Genomic DNA, 12,269 nt, shown 5'->3' with positions numbered 1-12,269 from the left:
GCAGCGCTGGGATCCTGGGTTCAAATCCCACCAAGGACGACATCTGCAAGAAGTTTGTATGTTCTCCCTGTGTTTGCATGGGTTTCCTCCGGGTTCTCCGGTTTTCTCCCACACTCCAAAGACATACTGATAGGGAATGTAGATTGTGAGCCCCGATGGGGGCAGTGATGATAATGTCTGTAAAGTGCTGTGAAATTATTGGCGCTATATAAGTGAGTAAAATAAATAAAGATAGATGGAAATGCTACATAAACATTTATCAGACATCGTGCAACACTTTGATACATTTGGCACAAATAATGGTAACACAACCACAAGCAAAACTGACCTGAGAAAGTCCCTTTATGATACATTTTTCGGAAAGAATTTGAAAGATTTAAAGCGTTAGAAATGAAGAAGATTATCCAATATCACCGAAAAAGGAAAAGTCTCCAGATGTCTTTATGCCGGATGCCGGTCTGTGTCCATACCTAAAGAAGAGCTGCCAAAAGAATGGGAAAGGAATCCTTTAGTAAACATAAATATCCATTGGGGTTTTAGGTGTTAAAAAAATGATCATATGAAAGATTTTGTGATCTGCGGTTACATGATTGTAATAACAACATTAAAGCCCCATTCAGATGTACAGGTTTTATCCATGAGAAACTGAGCAGAATGATATATAGGTTTGTGGGAGAAGATTCAGTATAAATTGTAATTTATTCATTAGATTTGAGAGTCCTCAGTGGTTGATACCTTTAATGGCTAACTGAAAAGATGGTAACAAATTGCAAGCTTTCCAGACGACTCAGGCTTCTTCATCAGGCAGACCTGAGACCTGAGTAGTCTGGAAAGCCTGCAATTTGTTACCTTTTAATGGCTAACGGAAAAGATGGTATCAACCACTGAGGACTCTCAAATCTAAATACTCTTCTATCTACTGGCTAATACGGTACAAAGATAGATGTTTTTCCTGTATCAATTTATTCAGTGGAATCCTGCTGTTTGTACAGATGAGTCCAGTGGGCGGTCCTACTAGTGATTGACAGCTATCTTTGCCTGCATGGTCATACAGGGAACTGTCAATCACTTAGTAGGACCGCCCACTGGACTAGTGTACATACGGCAGGACTTTTCGCTGCATAAAATGCCAGTTTTGCTGACTCTCTTCCCACAGATATGTCTATCAGTCTGATCAACTTCTCTGCTCTACAACACCCCCTACAGATCTTATACCATTTCAGCATGACAGGTTCCTTTAATCACCTGCAGATGACATAAGTAGCCATGTTCTGTGTGGCTTACGGAGGGGCTTGATTGCTTGTCAGCTTCAAACAGGTTTCATTTCTTCTGATTCGTTGTAGCCGAGTTCTAAACTGTATTAAGAAATTCATTTCTCTGTTTATTTCTATTAGATGTCGGGGAAGCTTGGAACAAATGTGGAAAGTGTTCTTCAAGAAGTTGTCAGGAGGCTTCCACCGAGAGTACGGACTAATGCGGCTCTATCCATCTTCTCTTTATTAAAGGGAACCTGTCACCTTGGAAAATGCTATGTACCTGCAGGTATAGGGTTAATCTGCAGATAAATATTGTTACAATGCTGCCCGGCCGCCTTATTGATAGTGTAGGTACCGGGAGAAAATTAACTTCTTTCCTCCCTGCAGCCGCCGGCCTTCACTCATCGTTGTGCACGGAGCGGCTACAGTCTTGGATCACAGCACCGCTCGCTATATCAGGGGCGACGGCTGTAAACCCGGCCTGGATTTTGATTGACAGCTTGCTCTGCACAGATGCGCTGCAGAACCACTTAGAATCTGAGTGAAGGAGTAGTATGTTCACAGATAGAGAATATGGCTCATCCACGTGCGGATCTGCTCCACGTCCGATTACATATTTGTGGGAGAAACCCTAGTGGCAGCCTCATATTTCTGACATGGATCCTCTAGCGCTATTTGTGAAACTGCGGCTCCCAGCATAACTTGATGAGAGACCGTCAGTCTGCTGGGACCTGTAGTTTCACTACAGCAGGAGTGTCACAAGCTGCGGACCTCCGCTCACTCCAGCACTGGTCGGCATTTTCAGCACGTGAACGTACGCTATGCTTTCTGGAGACACAAGGGTGTAGATAATTTTATCAAACCCTTGACTGTAAGTTTGCTGAACCCTAAGTGGATTATACTGTTCCCACAGTTTCAGTTTTGGACCATTTAAGGGGAATTTAAAGGGTTCTGGCCACTGATTTTCCTTAAAGGGGATCAGTATCCCTGTATGTCTTTGTATATACTTGATAAAGACCTATAACAGGTCGAAACGTTATGTGATGGCGGAATAAACTTTGTCTTTTGGAATTCATCACTCTGGACTGAACGCTGTTACTTACCTTTATCCCCCTTAACAGGATGTCTTATTTTTGTGTTTTAGTCCCAAGATTGAAAAGGGCAGCCCTCTTAAAGCCCTGCTGTTTGACTCCACGTTTGATCACTACAGAGGCGTCGTAGCAGCATCGCCCTGTGTGGAGGTGACGTGTGTAAAGGCAATAAATCATGTCTGCCCACTCTGGCAAGTGCTATGAAGTCAATGAGGTTGGCATACTGACCCCAGAGGAAGTGGCAGCCGAAAAACTAAGGTTTTTTTTAATAATTTTATTAGCCTTTCCCTCTGTCTTCACCAATCAGCCCTCTGTATTGATGTTCAGATCAAAGATGTAGACAGGGATTGTCTCACGCTGCATCTCCTTCCTGATTGTATCACTGAGAAGACAGAAGCTGCCCCATCCCATTCTCCAAGAAATGCAGAACCCAATGCATCTGCTGTCCGTGATCCGCTTATTGTCAGAGGACATCATTAGGGACTGCATTTTCTCATTGCTTAAGAAATTGTTGGGGGATCCTGCTAATTGCTGAATAATAAAACTGCAGCACCGCTTCATTTAAAGCAGTGTTTCCCAAGCTCCAGTCCTCATGGCCCCCAACAGGTCAGGTTTTCAGGATTTCCTCAGTATCACACATGTGATGAAAGTATCATCAAGGAATCAGGAATTCTCTCACCTGAGCAATACTATGGAAATCCTGAAGACATGACCTGTGGGGGGCCGTGAGGACTGGAGTTTGGGAAGCACTGATTTTAAAGGGACTGTCAGCACAGAATGACTGTTGAAACCAAGTACAAGCGCTCTGTGGATCACGGCGTGGGCCAATCCTTTATATACACCTTCCCACCTGCTTGTTTTACCTCTGTCTCCTTCCTTCTCTGGTTCTATGAAGCCAGAGCTGTCAATCAAAGAAGAGGAGGGTGTGGATAGAGGGAAAGCAAGCAGGTGGGAAGGTGTATATAAATGATTGGCCCCGTCATGAAGCACCGAGAGTTGGGACTTAGTTTGAACAGTCATTCTGGGCTGACAGTCCCTTTAGGTGGACGAGATCCAGATGCAGCTCATTTCACCGCGTAAGGCTGTGTGCCCACTATGCGTTTTTTAAGCGTTTCCGCAGCGGCAATTCCACCGCAGGAACGCTTAAACGCTTGGTAGAAGGTCTGCAATGTTCCCCAATGATAATCCTCATGTGCTGTGCACATGCTGCGGAAATTTCCGCTGCGGATTATCATTGCGGAAAAATCCGCAGCACTACCAATTATTTTGCGGAAGCGCGGCGTTTTTGCCGCCATTGACTTGCATTGAATCGCTTAATATCCGCATGACTACATGTACACATGTGGATATTAAGCGATTCAATGTGCGGATGGTACCCGGGTCTGGAGAAGAGGAGACTCTCCTCCAGACCCGGGTACCATAGAACCTGTTAAAAAACAAAGAATTTAAAATAAAAAATAAACCTTATACTCACCTTCTGATGGCCCCCGGTCTCCTTAGTGATGCGTCCTGGCTCCCCGGCGGCTCGCGATGGTCTAAAAGGACCTTTCATGACGTCATTTAGTCATGTGACAGGTCGCATCGGATAAGGAGACCGGGGGCCATTGGAAGGTGAGTATAATGTTTTTTTTTATTTTTTACCATTTTTATTCTTTTTTTTAACTAACTTGGTCACACTGTATAAATCCATGCCGGTTGCATGGATTTATATAGTGTGACCAAGTTGTCAAGCACTTTTCCATGTGATGCTAAAATCGCTTGGAAAGCGCTTGACAACCCGCATGCGAAATCGCATGTGCAAAACGCGTGACAAACGCTTGTCCCTGGCTGAAAAAAACGCATGTAAAATCCACATGCCAGGGAGATACAGAAACGTTCAGGAAAAAGCCGGAGCATTTCTGCATCGTGGGCACATAGCCTTAGAGTGCCGCTGTGCAGGCAAAGACTGCATCCCCCTCTTTCTGAGAATCAGTGGGCTTGAAGGGGTACGGCCCCCCATCAGTTATAAAGCCATGTCATGTCATCAATCATATGAGTGTTATGTGGCAATGGCATTGTCTTGACAGCCAAGGATCCTACTGAAGGCCTCCATGTCTTCCATGATTGTACAACTATGAAGCCCGTCCCATAACTGGGATTAATATCAGATTGGTCATTTTACTCTACACTGTAGCGGTAAAGCCATTGGATGTTTTCGGTGACCTGAGCCTGCAAAGTTAAATTCTCCCGTTACATCATTTTTGGCTTCACCACATCTGTTCGTGTTAAAACTAAAAAAAATATCTTCTAGAAATCCTATCGAGAGGATGATGGAATGAAAAAGAAGAAAAAAGATGAAGCGGCAGAATCTCTGGAGTTTATTTTGTTCACTTTGCCTCACCAAGAAAAGTAATAAAAAGATCAGAAAATATTTATAAAAACTACAGCTCTAACTGCAAAAAAAGCCCAGATACAACGAATCTACTGGAAAAAAGCCCAGATACAACGAATCTACTGAAAAAAAAGCCCAGATACAACGAATCTACTGGAAAAAAAAGCCCAGATACAACGAATCTACTGGGAAAAAAGCCCAGATACAACGAATCTACTGGGAAAAAAGCCCAGATACAACGAATCTACTGGGAAAAAAGCCCAGATACAACGAATCTACTGGAAAAAAAGCCCAGATACAACGAATCTACTGGAAAAAAAGCCCAGATACAACGAATCTACTGGAAAAAAGCCCAGATACAACGAATCTACTGGAAAAAAAAGCCCAGATACAACGAATCTACTGAAAAAAAGCCCAGATACAACGAATCTACTGGAAAAAAAAGCCCAGATACAACGAATCTACTGGAAAAAAGCCCAGATACAACGAATCTACTGGGAAAAAAGCCCAGATACAACGAATCTACTGGGAAAAAAGCCCAGATACAACGAATCTACTGGGAAAAAAGCCCAGATACAACGAATCTACTGGGAAAAAAGCCCAGATACAACGAATCTACTGGGAAAAAAGCCCAGATACAACGAATCTACTGGAAAAAAAAGCCCAGATACAACGAATCTACTGGGAAAAAAAGCCCAGATACAACGAATCTACTGGAAAAAAAGCCCAGATACAACGAATCTACTGGAAAAAAAGCCCAGATACAACGAATCTACTGGAAAAAAAGCCCAGATACAACGAATCTACTGGAAAAAAAAGCCCAGATACAACGAATCTACTGGAAAAAAGCCCAGATACAACGAATCTACTGGAAAAAAAAGCCCAGATACAACGAATCTACTGGAAAAAAAGCCCAGATACAACGAATCTACTGGAAAAAAAGCCCAGATACAACGAATCTACTGGAAAAAAAGCCCAGATACAACGAATCTACTGGAAAAAAAAGCCCAGATACAACGAATCTACTGGGAAAAAAAGCCCAGATACAACGAATCTACTGGAAAAAAAAAGCCCAGATACAACGAATCTACTGGAAAAAAAAGCCCAGATACAACGAATCTACTGGAAAAAAAGCCCAGATACAACGAATCTACTGGAAAAAAAGCCCAGATACAACGAATCTACTGGAAAAAAAAGCCCAGATACAACGAATCTACTGGGAAAAAAAGCCCAGATACAACGAATCTACTGGAAAAAAAGCCCAGATACAACGAATCTACTGGAAAAAAGCCCAGATACAACGAATCTACTGGGAAAAAAAGTTTTATACCTTTTAGAAGGCAAGGATAAAAACAAATTGTAAAAGTGAAGATTATCCCACATGCACTTTGTCACCCAAGGATCTGCATAAACTGCAGCCGGCCCATCTCAGCACCACTTCTTTTGTTTGTGCTTTTTCCTTATTGCTTTCTGTGTCTTTTTAAAAGGGTTTTTCCATCATTTTTTTAAAGTAATTTTTTCCGATATCCAAAGCATTTAAAATTGTGTACGACCCTGTGCAGGATATAATAGAGTGACATTTTAGCACACTAGGAATATTCTTATAGTGCCACTAGATGGCGCTCTAATCCTGCATGCAGTACTGATGCTCCTGTCTGCTGCTTTCTATGAATATACATGGATGTTTGATGCCCAGGAGAGAGCAGAGCTGAAAGGGGATTCTGTTATTAAAGCAAATAAAATGTCAATATTGTGTTATGGAAAGTTCTGCAAATTAAAATACAATTTTGTGTTTTTATTGCCATTCAATACAAATCTGTTGTGGCCGCATGATGGTTCTCAGCTTGTTACAGTGCGATTAGCAGAGCTCTCTGATGTGGTATTTAGGCTCTGGGAAGTTATAACATATATGTTGATAGATCCAAAATAGTTTTACATCCAAAATTCAGTGCTGACTAATGTCACAGCATTTCTGACTTAAATGAATGTAACTAGATGAAATACTATTTTTGCTGCATGCAGCCTCCACCAGGGGGAGCTGTTGACATGTGATTATGTACAGCTAGTATTGAACCCAACCGCAGCAGTAGAAGTCTGTCTCCAGTGAGCGCCCTCTAGTGCCAGCTGTATATAGTTGTAGTGAACTCATGCAGTGCTGGGTCTCAGAGCCGTTGCTACCTTCTTTTATGGTAGATTTGTACAGTTATATGAAAAAGTTTGGGCACCCCTTTTAATCTTAAGCTTAATGTTTTATAAAAATTGGTGTTTTTGCAACAGCTGTTTCAGTTTGATATATGTAATAACTGTTGGACACAGTAATGTTTCTGCCTTGAAATGAGGTTTATTGTACTAACAGAAAATGTGCAATCTGCAGTCAAACAAAATTTGACAGGTGCATAAGTATGGGCACCTCACCAGAAAAGTGACATTAATATTTAGTAGATCCTCCTATTGCAAAAATAACAGCCTCTAGTCGCTTCCTGTAGCTTTTAATGATTTCCTGGATCCCGGATGAAGGTATTTTTGACCATTCCTCTTTACAAAACAATTCCAGTTCAGTTAAGTTTGATGGTCGTCGAGCATGGACAGCCCTCTTCAAATGATCCCACAGATGGTCAATGATATTCAGGTCTGGGGACTGGGATGGCCATTCCAGAACATTGTAGTTGTTCCTCTGCATGAATGCCTGAGTAGATTTGGAGCGGTGTTTTGGATCATTGTCTTGCTGAAAGATCCATCCCCTGCGTAACTTCAACTTTGTCACTGATTCTTGAACATTATTGTCAAGAATCTGCTGATACTGAGTGGAATCCATGCGTCCCTCAACTTTAACAAGATTCCCGGTGCCGGCATTGGCCACACAGCTCCAAAGCATGATGGAACCTCCACCAAATTTTACTGTGGGTAGCATGTGTTTTTCTTGAAATGCTGTGTTTTTTTGCCGCCATGCATAACGCCATTTTGTATGACCAAACAACTCAATCTTGGTTTCATCAGTCCACAGGACCTTCTTCCAAAAAGAAATTGGCTTCTCCAAATGTGCTTTTGCATACCTCAGCCGACTCTGTTTGTGGCGTGCTTGCAGAAACGGCTTCTTTCGCATCACTCTCCCATACAGCTTCTCCTTGTGCAAAGTGCGTTGTATAGTTGACCGATGCACAGTGACACCATCTGCAGCAAGTTGATGCTGCAGCTCTCTGGGGGTGGTCTGAGGATTGTCCTTGATTGATCTCACCATTCTTCTTCTCTGCCTTTCTGATGTTTTTGTTGGCCTGCCACTTCTGGCCTTAACAAGAACTGTCCCGGTGTTCTTCCATTTCCTTACTATGTTCCTCACAGTGGAAACTGACAGGTTAAATCTCTGCGACAGCTTTTTGTATCCTTCCCCTGAACAACTATGTTGAATAATCTTTGTTTTCAGGTCATTTGACAGTTGTTTTGAGGAGCCCATGATGCCACTCTTCAGAGGAGATTCAAACAGGAGAACAACTTGCAAGTGGCCACTTTAAGTAGGTTTTCTCATGATTGCATACACCTGGCTCTGAAGTTCAAAGCTCAATGAGGTGACAAAACCAAAAAAAGTGCTTTAGTAAGTCAGTAAAAAGTAGGTAGGAGTATTTAAAACAAGAAAATGATAAGGGTGCCCATACTTATGCACCTGTCAAATTTTGTTTGAATGCAGATTGCACATTTTCTGTTAGTACAATAAACCTCATTTCAAGGCAGAAACATTACTGTGGCCAACAGTTATTACATATATCAAACTGAAATAGCTGTTGTAAAAACACCAATTTTTATAAAACATTAAGCTTAAGATTAATAGGGGTGCCCAAACTTTTTCATATAACTGTACCTGATATTCAATGTAGAATTTGATGAATCTGCACTAATTGTGAATATATATTACTCTCATTGTTTCTAAGATATGCTGGGCAAGTAGGTTATCTAATCGCTGGGATGAAGGGCGCACAGGAAGCACAAATAGGAGACACTCTGCATTTACTGAAGCAGCCAGTGGCTCTGCCCGGCTTTAAGCCTGCGAAACCCATGGTGTTTGCAGGTGAGTTGAGCCCTAATACAAATTAAATGGTCCCTGTACTTGATCTCATTCCATAGATAATGTGCAAAATCCCTTTATAAAATTCAATTAAGTTGGAGTTACTTTTCAGGGGTTAGATAACCTAAAAGTGTCGGCCGGTAGGGTCTCCCTTCTGTCTAAGTGTAATTTGTCTCTAGCAGCAGCAACCCCCCTATATGGATTACCGGAAGTGGGGCTTGGCCTTCGTCTCTCTGCTCCTGCCTGTCAAACTGTATATGCAGGCTTAACAGAGATTCAGTCTTTCAGTTAATTGCAGGCATTTCATTAAGCAATGGCGGAAGCAATACGTGCTGAGTAATGAGAGAAAGGATGTCCCGGGACCTATAGTGCTGACAGAATGCTGATAAGGAGCAATCGTCCACTCCAAAAGAGTGGATGGCAAGTTACAGAGCATGTGTATTGGTACTGTTCCAGGACATACTGTTTTATCTACAGTCCATTTAGAATCAAAACTCTGTTCTACATAATATTGTACATGGAACAGAGTATTATGCCAATGTAACTGCAACTCGCATCGAAGTCAAAATCTCAGCAGAATTACACCTATAGCCCCCTCAGACTATGCAAAACACCAATTGAGCTTTAACAACTTCAGCTCAAGTGCTCAAAAACTGTGTAACGGGGTCGGAAAGCTATTGTACAGTATACAGTATATATTTTATTAGCGTAATATTAAAGACTGTATTACAAGAGCACTTAGTTCAAGATTCAGCCTCCAGATGGCGTGACATCAGAGATTAGACACATCTGCAAGAGCATCCTCAACAATGAATATATAGTCAATCACAGGGACTAGACGTGTAATGTATCAGTACAACAGTATAACGAGTGTTGTGTAGAGATGAGCGAACCCGAACTGTAAAGTTTGGGGTTCATACCGGACACCTAGTGTCCAATGCTGAACTCCGAACACTGGCAAGTCCGTTTTAAGAGAGAGAGAGACCTCCTAGCCCTTACTACAACCATTTTACAGCATCAAAGTTTGTGTCTCCATTGTCTTCTATGGGGTTCGGGTTCAAGTTCTGGTACCCGAACCAAACTTTGGACTAAAGTTTGGTCGAAACCGAACATCCACGGGGTTCGCTCATCCCTAGTGTAGTGTAAATTCTACGTATTTTGCGCCTGAGTACCAGTATTGAGGAGATCCTTACCCATTATGTGCCTGCCACTCTCCTAAACACGCGTTTCACTTTTTTAGCTTCTTCAGAGGGTCACAGAGTATACCAAACACTGCCCCCCAGGCACCAGATGTAACCCACTATATCCATTCCTTTAAGGCTAAAGTTACAGCTATAGAATAGATTGACCTTGACAATTCAAGTGCTTTCTTGTGGGAAGTATGTGCACCCCCCGATCATTTCAGTGGAGAGCGACCATTCCCAGCCACCTCTATTGAGAATCCATGACAGACACAGGCGCTGTACCCTCGCCTGTCACACTTTAGTAATCCTACTAATTCCTTGTAACAGCCAGGAACGCCTCCACGATTGGATTAGGAACGGTGATCACAGAGTAGATAAATGCCAGAGAACCTTTATTCTGCAGCCGCATCTTTCATCCCATTAGACTCGGCCTATTTTACAGAAGCCGAGATAATTGAGGAGAGATGTAAGGAAGGAACCTCACGATCCTCCAGGACTAGTCAGCTCAGAGCCGTGACGTGTGGACAAGGTTTTTCTACATTGTCAGGAATTTAGGGAGCGCTGCAGCAAGGGGGTTGGTAATGACACGCCACCGTGACACATAATGCATGGACTGTCTCCTCTCATTTGTTCTTTGAAGCTTGTTTTCCTCGTGAGTGATGCTCGGCGCATGAGAAAAGCCCAAACAATTAACATCAAATGGGTTTTCTGCGATTTGTAAAATCCTGCGCCCCGCTGATCCCCCGCTGCGGCTCCCCATAGGTGGATTATAATGAGGGCAATCCGGGCTACCGCCCGGGGCCTCGGGTCTCCATGGCCGGATTGCCCTCATTATATGTGCAGCCCCGCGGCACATACCGGACCACTCCCCCAGCAGCGGTGCACAGCCGCTGCTTCTTCTTCGGCCGGGCCAGCACTGCAGCAGTTAACTTCCCTGTGCTGGCCCGGCCGCGTCACTGCTAGGAGACACGGCCCTGTGTGCGGCCGTGTCTCCTAGCTGTGACGTCACGCAGTGCGCGCCCGGCCTGCACTGCTACTTACCACCGGAGAGGAGCAGGAGCCAGGAGGACTGGAGCCGAGCCGGGGGATGGTGAGTGTGTGTGTGTGTGTCTGTCTGTGTGTGTCTGTGTGTATGTATGTATGTGTGTGCAGGCAGATATCATTGTGTGATGTCGGTTTATATGTATTTTTGTGTTTCAAATGTGTTTATGCGTGTATGTATATGTCTGTATATGTTTGTGTGTGTGCGTGACTGCGTGCGGCCTCCTGCTGTGTATAGATGGCTACGTGCGGCCTCCCGCTATGTATAGATGGCGCAGTGCGGCCTCCTGCTGTGTATAAATGGTTACGTGTGCTCAATATTGAGTCATAAAATTACCTGCCAGGGACATGCGGATGTGAAGCGTTCTTCACATGCATTTCCGCATGCGGGTTGACAAGCGCTTTCCAAGCGATTTTAGCATCACTTGGAAAGTACTTGACAACTTGGTCACACTATATAAATCCATGCAACCGGCATGGATTTATATAGTGTGACTGTAAAAGAAAGGTTAAAAATAGATATATACTTACCTTCTGATGGCCTGTCGACGTCAGCGGTCGCGTGACCCGTCACATGACTAAATGACATCATGGCAGGTCCTTTTCAGACCATCGTGAGCTGCCGGCAAGCCAGGACGCATCGGATAAAGACACCGGGGGCCATCAGAAGGTAAGTATAATATTTATTTTTTATTTTATTCTTTTTTTACAGGTTCTATGGTACCCTGGTCCGGAGGAGAGTCTCCTTTTCTCCAAACCCGGGTACCATCCGCACATTGAAACGCATGGAATCTGCATGTACAGATCCAGTGATGCGGATTCCATGTGTTCCAATGCAAGTCAATGGCGGCGAAAGCGCCGCGCTTCTGCAAAATAATTGTTATTGCTGCGGATTTTTCCGCAATGATAATCCGCAGCGGAAATTTCCACAGCATGTGCACAGCACATGCGGATTATCATTGGGGAACATGGCAGACCTTCTACCAAGCGTTTTTTAAGCGTTTCTGCAGCGGAATTGCCGCTGCGGAAAAGCTTAAAAAATGCGTAGTGAGCACACAGCCTAAAAAAAATTATTATAATTAATATTGTGCCAAATTAATTTCACGTGAACTATCACATGATCTATCACAGGGGATGTGTGTATGTGTATGTGTATGTGTGTGTGTGTGTGTGTGTGTGTGTGTGTGTGTGGGGGGGGGCGCCTTCTAAACTGCCCGGGGCCCTTGCTACTCTTAATCCACCCCTGCGGCTCCCCCACACCCACCACCA

The sequence above is a fragment of the Phyllobates terribilis genome, unplaced genomic scaffold (assembly GCF_046119375.1).
Source record: "Phyllobates terribilis strain yellow unplaced genomic scaffold, ASM4611937v1 Scaffold_178__1_contigs__length_3940740, whole genome shotgun sequence".
Lineage (NCBI taxonomy): Eukaryota > Metazoa > Chordata > Amphibia > Anura > Dendrobatidae > Phyllobates > Phyllobates terribilis.
Note: the sequence above shows the minus strand (reverse complement) of the source record.